Raw genomic sequence first — 6,875 nt, forward strand, 5'->3', positions numbered from 1 at the left:
AATATTCTGAACCAAATTGTATGTTAAAATATTTAATAAAATACTGTGCTTTTTGCTCCATAAGATGCATGGGCATTTTCCCCTCCACTTTTGAGGGGGAAAAGTGTGACTTATGGAGCAAAAAATATGATAGTTTTATCCCTACATTTCTGCTTTAAAATTGAAACATATAAGGAGTGCTTATTTAAATTTAAATAAAATGGAATGTAGATCCTAAAGACTTGCTAATTTAGTTGGTGCTTTGTAAGGTGTGTTCTTTGTTTTCTGAGTTGAGAGCAAAATAGCAACTCAGGTATTAGGATTAATCAGATTTAGAGTGTGCCCATCAAACACTTAAAAGTCAATTACAAAAATAAAAAAAGGGGGATTCATACCCTGGAACTCCTGCAAATCTTCTTTATCACACTGTTTTTACTTTCAAATAATTTTGAGTACTGATGTACAAGGTCATTCAGTGGCTTAGAGATTCTGGAATCTAACAAGGAAAGCCTCTCTGAAATGCAATGGGGGACCCGCTCACAGGAATCTGGCAAGTGTCAGACCTTGTTCTCTTATGAGACGGAGGATATGTTTGTGATTTTCCTAGGTCTGCTGAGGCTCCTTGGTCAGTTCCTGAACGTTTGATGAGACACCATGAGCCAGGAGGAGAGATTCACTTCAAAAAAGCAATTATATAAGGCTTATTTTATTCCACTTTCATCCTTCTCTCTGTCAAACCTATTCCACCTATCAAATCCTCTTAGCACACCCCAAACCTCCTCCTCCTGCAATTTATGCTGTCCCTCTGTCTTCTTCCAATCAGCCCCTGATATATGGAAAAAGTTTTAAAAAGGCAGAGGAGAGCCCTCAAACCCCTCAATGAGATCTCCTGAGCATGGCTTTTAAGGTCTATAATGACCGAGAAGAACAGGAGAAGGCACACAGAGCCCAAAGGGATCAGGCAAAATGCTGGCTCTTGGCAGCCACCCTTAAAAGCTCCAACACCCCTTAGGGGCTTCATAAGACTCCATCAGGGCCTTGCTTTCAGTGTGAAAAGGAAGGTCATTGGGCAAAAGCTTGTCTTGCTCCTCAGCCCCTGCCAGGGCCATGCCCTCACTGCAGGAAAAAGGACACTGGAAGGTAGAGTGCCCCCTCGCTCCTTTAAAGGAAGGTTTGGGCTCTTCTAGCCCTACCTCAGCCATCTCTGACCTAATCTAGCCCAGCCTGCTGGGACTTGCCACTGAAAACTGAAGGTGCCCAGAGCCATTGGCCCCATCTCATATCATCATTGATGAGCCTAGGGTGACCATCCAAGTAGCAGGTAAGCTGATCTCATTTCTTATAGATACGGGGGCCACTTACTCTGCCTTGCCCAAATATTTAGGTCCTGCTCATCTCTTGAAGATCTCTGTCGTTGGTGTTGATGGCCTTATTTTCCTCCTCACTTTCCATGGATCCACTGCCTTGTCTAATACATGGTGTCTCCTTTACACGTTCTTTTTTTCCTCCTGCCTCGGTGCCTTAACCCTATTATAGGCCAAGGCCTACTCTCCAAATTCAGAGCCTTTCTCTCCTTTCACCTTTCATCCTCGGAATTGGCCGTGTTGCTACTCTCAGCCAGCCAAATTTGTCCACTTCTATTACAAATTTACCTCTACCACCCAGCATAGTGGATTCCAAGGTTCTCCTCACCACCCCCAAAACTGCAAAACCCCAAGAAAAGTCTCCCTGGTTTCATCTTTCCAGGTTAAAGAAAACAAAAGCTCCATCTCCACACATGCCTACAGATGGCCCTTCCAGTCTACCTGAATCACCACCAGAAACCCAGATTTGACATTAAGGTGAGACAAAAGTTTAATGTGCTGGAAGCAGTGGTCATGGGACTTGGAGGCCAACTGCTGAGTGTGGAAAGGTGACAACAGTTCCAGTGCCATGTGGACTTTTCCTGGATGTGTGTGACTCCTGCTCCTTGTGACAGTTTGCAATAGGACTGAAGTGGAGCTGGGTTGCATCTACAGGGAATGTGAAACAGTGATGTGTTAGCATGGACTTGGTGAACATATTAAGGACATTCAAAACAGCAAAGACTCTATTATAGATCCTGTTATATTGCCTAAGAATTTGCTTAAAGGTTTTAATCCCTATAATGTATTAAGACACTTGTTTCGATATCTGTTAACATTGGATATGTTAATTTTCTGTTTATCCTACATTTTTCCAATCTGCCTCTGAATTGCGATCTGGGAAATCAGACGAGTGCAAATTTCAGCACATGAGCAAAAAATAAAAAAGGGGCATATGTGGGAGACAGGTTGTAAACTGACAAAGTCCTTATAGCCTAGGACAGTGATGGGCAATCTTTTGAGCTTGGTGTGTCAAAATTTACCAAAAAACCGAGCACAACTTGGGTGGTGTGTCACTTTGAGAAAAAAAACATAATTTCATAATATTTATAGTTTAAATAACAAAAATGTATAATTATAATATATAACTGTATTTAATAAACCAAAAACTAAGTATTTAACCTACTTGCTTAGTGACTTCTTTGTTCATCTGTCAGTCGGTTTCTTTTGTTGGCCTTGATATTATTTAACTTGTGTGGAGTGCTGTGAACTAAGATAAGTGAGGAGGAGGGGTAATTCTTTATGTAACCTGCCTATTAGTGACGTTTCTGTTGCTGAATTTCATTGGCTAAATCTTCAATTGAAGGTTGGTATTTTGCACACTTCAAGCCCAAGCAAGTGCTACTAACTTCATATGTCAATCTGTTTCTTTTGTTGGTTTTGATATTATTTAATGCTGAGAATAAGGTCTACAAAATACGTAGAGGGAAAAATTGTGAGTAAAGCAATTACTATATTTTTCAGGATGCTAAAAGTGTCTGGTAATTGGTTCTAGGCACTCCAAATTTCCTGTTTGTAGTGGCATTTCTCTTGATTCTCCAAGCGGCACCTTTCCAGATTCTCAAGCTTTGACCTCAAGTTGACAAACACCTGAGCCCAGATGCTGTCTTGAAATTCTGCAAGTTGCATCTTATATAAATTAAGATGGCTGCTGCTATTTCTAATGGTGGGAAACGGCACCCATAGCACAGGCCCTTGCCTCTCCCAACTTCCCCCTCACTTATCTCAGTAATGATGGTCAATTAGAAATCCACGACACCCCAGAACAGTAGATTGGATAATGGTTGCTGTGGTTATATGGTTGCTGGTAATGGTGATCACAGGGCCCCCAGAGATGCATCCCCTGCAGCATTCCACTGCTCCCTGCTTTGCCGGCCAGAAGTGAGGTCAAAGATCCCCTAATGGCCTAACTAGAAGTCCCAGAACTAGACACTCTGTGCCGGAGTTCTGTTGTTTTGGCCTACAGCCCTCCGGCACAGAGTGTCTACACTACAGCAAATATTTTATCCTTGGCTACTGCACCTGGCCGTGCAGGAGCCGAGGATGAAACATCTTTCTCAGCATGCGGCCCCATACTTCTCTGGTATGCGGCTACATGCGGCTACGTGTCAATGAAAATAGCTCCGCATGTCAATGCTGACATGCGTGTCATAGGTTCGCCATCATGGGCCTAGGGCTTAGTTTAAGACTAAACTCTTCCCCACAGCCTTTTAAAACTAAAATCTTTCTCATACCCTTCTAAGACTAAGATCTTCTTAACATCCTTTTTAAAACTAAGCTTTTCCCCACACTTATGAGAATTCCTGTTTATGCCTCAGACATAAGGCATATGTGTGACTTTGTATCAGAGACTTCCTTATTTGCATATGGCTCTACACTATATAATAAAGCAGACTGGGGGCTTTGCTTTGGCTCTGGCTTTCTATTACCATGCAGAGACCTCCCAATCCCATCCTTTTCCTCTCTGAGTTTATTTCTTTATTCCGCACCATTCTCACTCAGGACCTAAACAATTACAAGTCGCGCTGGTTCATGGCATTGTTTGCTGCCATGTTTAATTAAACTTTTTGAAAGGTTCTGGAATAATGATTAGGAACTACAACACAGAGCACAACCAGTGGTAACCTCTAAAGGTGACTATAAAGCCAGTAGCCATGGCCACCATCACAGCAGCCTGGCCCGTGCAAGTTCACATTAGATTCGAACAGACGGTAATGAAACAATGGAGCCAAAAACTGGTGGGTCATTAGCTTTAATCCTAGCTTGCACCCAACGGGCAAGTAAAAACACACACTGGGCTCCAAAACCCACTCATTCAGTGCTCACAAAGCTACTGACTTATCTGAGTTTCCTAGAATCACAAGTTTCTAGCTCACCAGCCTTATTCACCTCTGTTTCCCACCTCCTTCTCTCTGCACAAACTCTGCACAAACTGGCTTCTCACTCAGCACTCCACCATCTTGGCTGCTTCTTCTGGCCTCCTCCACGTGGCCTCTCTCAGCTTTCCTCTCTAATGTTAATCTCAGGAACCAAGAGAGAGAGCAAGCTCCTGGTCTGCCCCACTGTATAGTATAGAAATCAAAACCTTTAATTCAATATACAAATAAGGAAGTCTCTGATACAAAGTCACTTATCTGAGGCATAATGGGATTCCTCATGAGAGTGCACCACCCTACATCAAAAAGGGTGGGAAAGGCTTAGTCTTAAAACTAAGCCTTAGGCTATAAGAATCCTGCCTGCTTACAGCCTGTCCCCCCACATCCAATGCAAACTATAAGTGAATAAACATACAGCATGTTCGTAAGTCATGGTGCACTTTTGACCGGTCACAGGAAAGTAACAAAAGATGATAGAAATGTGAAGTCTGCACCAAATAAAAGGAAAATCCTCCCAGTTTCTGTAGGATGATGTGGCAGCATGTGCGCGTGCACAGATGATGATGTAACAGTGTGTATACAGCGGAGCAGCCACGGCCATGCCAGTCGAGATGTGGACGGTACAAAGGAAAGTTCAGTGTGTTTTGTGGCTCGCTAAATTCAAACCTGTGACCAAAGTGCAACGTGAATATCAGCACGTTTATAACAAAGCACCACCACATAGGAATAACATTACTCAGTGGGATAAGCAGTCGAAGGAAACTGGCAGTTTGGTGGAGAAACCTTGTTCTGGTAGGCCATCATTCAGTGATGAGTCTGTAGAGGCTATATGGGATAGCTACCTAAGAAGCCCTAAAAAATCTGTGCATGAGCCCACATCGAGCTGCACTGAATAGGTATGAAACTGGGAGAGTTTTCCTTTTATTTGGTGCAGATTTCACATTTCTATCGTCTTTTGTTGCTTTCCTGTGACTGGTCAAAACTGCACCATGACTTTACAGACACACTGTATATATCATATTTACAAACTTATTTGACCAACAGTGACCGTGCTGAGCTTCTGGACCTAGAGGGATATCCCAGAAAGGGACACTTCCACCAACCCTCTGGTGAGCCTAAGGGATAAGAGTTAGGGCATTTGTGCCCAGACAAATGCCAGAACCAAGCCCTCTTCTCCAGGTGATGTACAGCAGAAAGTCCCATAACATTCAGGTGGGGCCTGACCAGGTGGTGGCACAGTGGATAGAGCGTCGGACTGGGATGCGGAAGGACCCAGGTTCGAGACCCCGAGGTCGCCAGCTTGAGTGCGGGCTCATCTGGCTTGAGCAAAGAGCTCACCAGCTTCGACCCAAGGTCGCTGGCTCCAGCAGGGGGGTTACTCGGTCTGCTGAAGGCCCACGGTCAAGGCACATGTGAGAAAGCAATCAATGAACAACTAAGAAGTCGCAACTCGCAACGAGAAACTGATGATTGATGCTTCTCATCTCTCTCCGTTCCTGTCTGTCCCTATCTCTGCCTCTGTAAAAAACAAACAAACAAACAAAAAAAACCATTCAGGTGGGTACAGGCCCCCAACCCCAGGGAGGACCTTTATCCCTCTGGGCTTAAGGTGTCAATTATATGTGTTGGTATGTTCTAGGTGATGTGATCCGGCCTGAGCTCATGGTGGGGTGTTGGGCAAATAAGTTTGTAAAATGTGTTTTTTAGGTTTGCTTGCTTATATTGCATTGGCCTGGGCAGCACCATGTGTAAGTAGTCTGTGAAAGGCTGTGGTCTTGCCCTCAGGGCGGCAGATTGCAAATTGCAGATTACCTTCCTGCTTGGGAGAGGCCATTGTATTGCTAATGTTTGCTGGAGAGGGATGTTTTTCCCAGCCTGGGTTTTGCAGATGTGAAACTGGGGTGCAGATGTGGAACTGGAGGTGAGGGGCTTTGGGAGCTCCGCTAAGGCTGGTGGGGCCTTTGATAGCAGGAGGAACTGGAGAAGATTCTCCAGGTTGTGGAACCTGAGAATGTGGAACCCAGAGCTTTGGGACCTCTGAATGAGAGGAAAGCCGTCTTCCCTGCCTGTTTGCTCATCCGCCAGTATGAGACTTTAATAAAGGAATGGCCCACCATTTTTTGGCTCCACTGGTTCTTTACCGTATGCTCGAATCTAATGAGAACCTGCATGACCGTGATGGTGGTGGTGGCGGCCACTGGCCACACATCGAGCCAATTCTAAATGAGTTTCTTTGTGTCTCCCAGGGTCAGGTCAGCCACAGTCAGTCTTCACACAGCCAGCCTGTAGGTTTCACTACATCATGTTGTAAAGTACTATAATCCACAGGTTACATAGAGACACCAAGTCCAAATGAATTTTTGAGGAATTTATTAATTAGCCAGCTAACTACACGGGGCACAATCCCAAATCATGTAAGCCCTTTTAGCGTTCTAGACCTTCTTTTATACAAAATCAAGTACTGGTTGGGGTGGGTAATGAGGAAGCATGGTACAATAGTCAATTACTAACAAGCTTACAACATCTATCTATAGGATCTATTAAAAGGAGAAAGCATTCTTATATCAAGACCACAAGATAACACAGTAGTGATAATTGTCTTACATACCAATGTTGG

Source organism: Saccopteryx bilineata, chromosome 3, assembly GCF_036850765.1.
Source record: "Saccopteryx bilineata isolate mSacBil1 chromosome 3, mSacBil1_pri_phased_curated, whole genome shotgun sequence".
NCBI lineage: Eukaryota > Metazoa > Chordata > Mammalia > Chiroptera > Emballonuridae > Saccopteryx > Saccopteryx bilineata.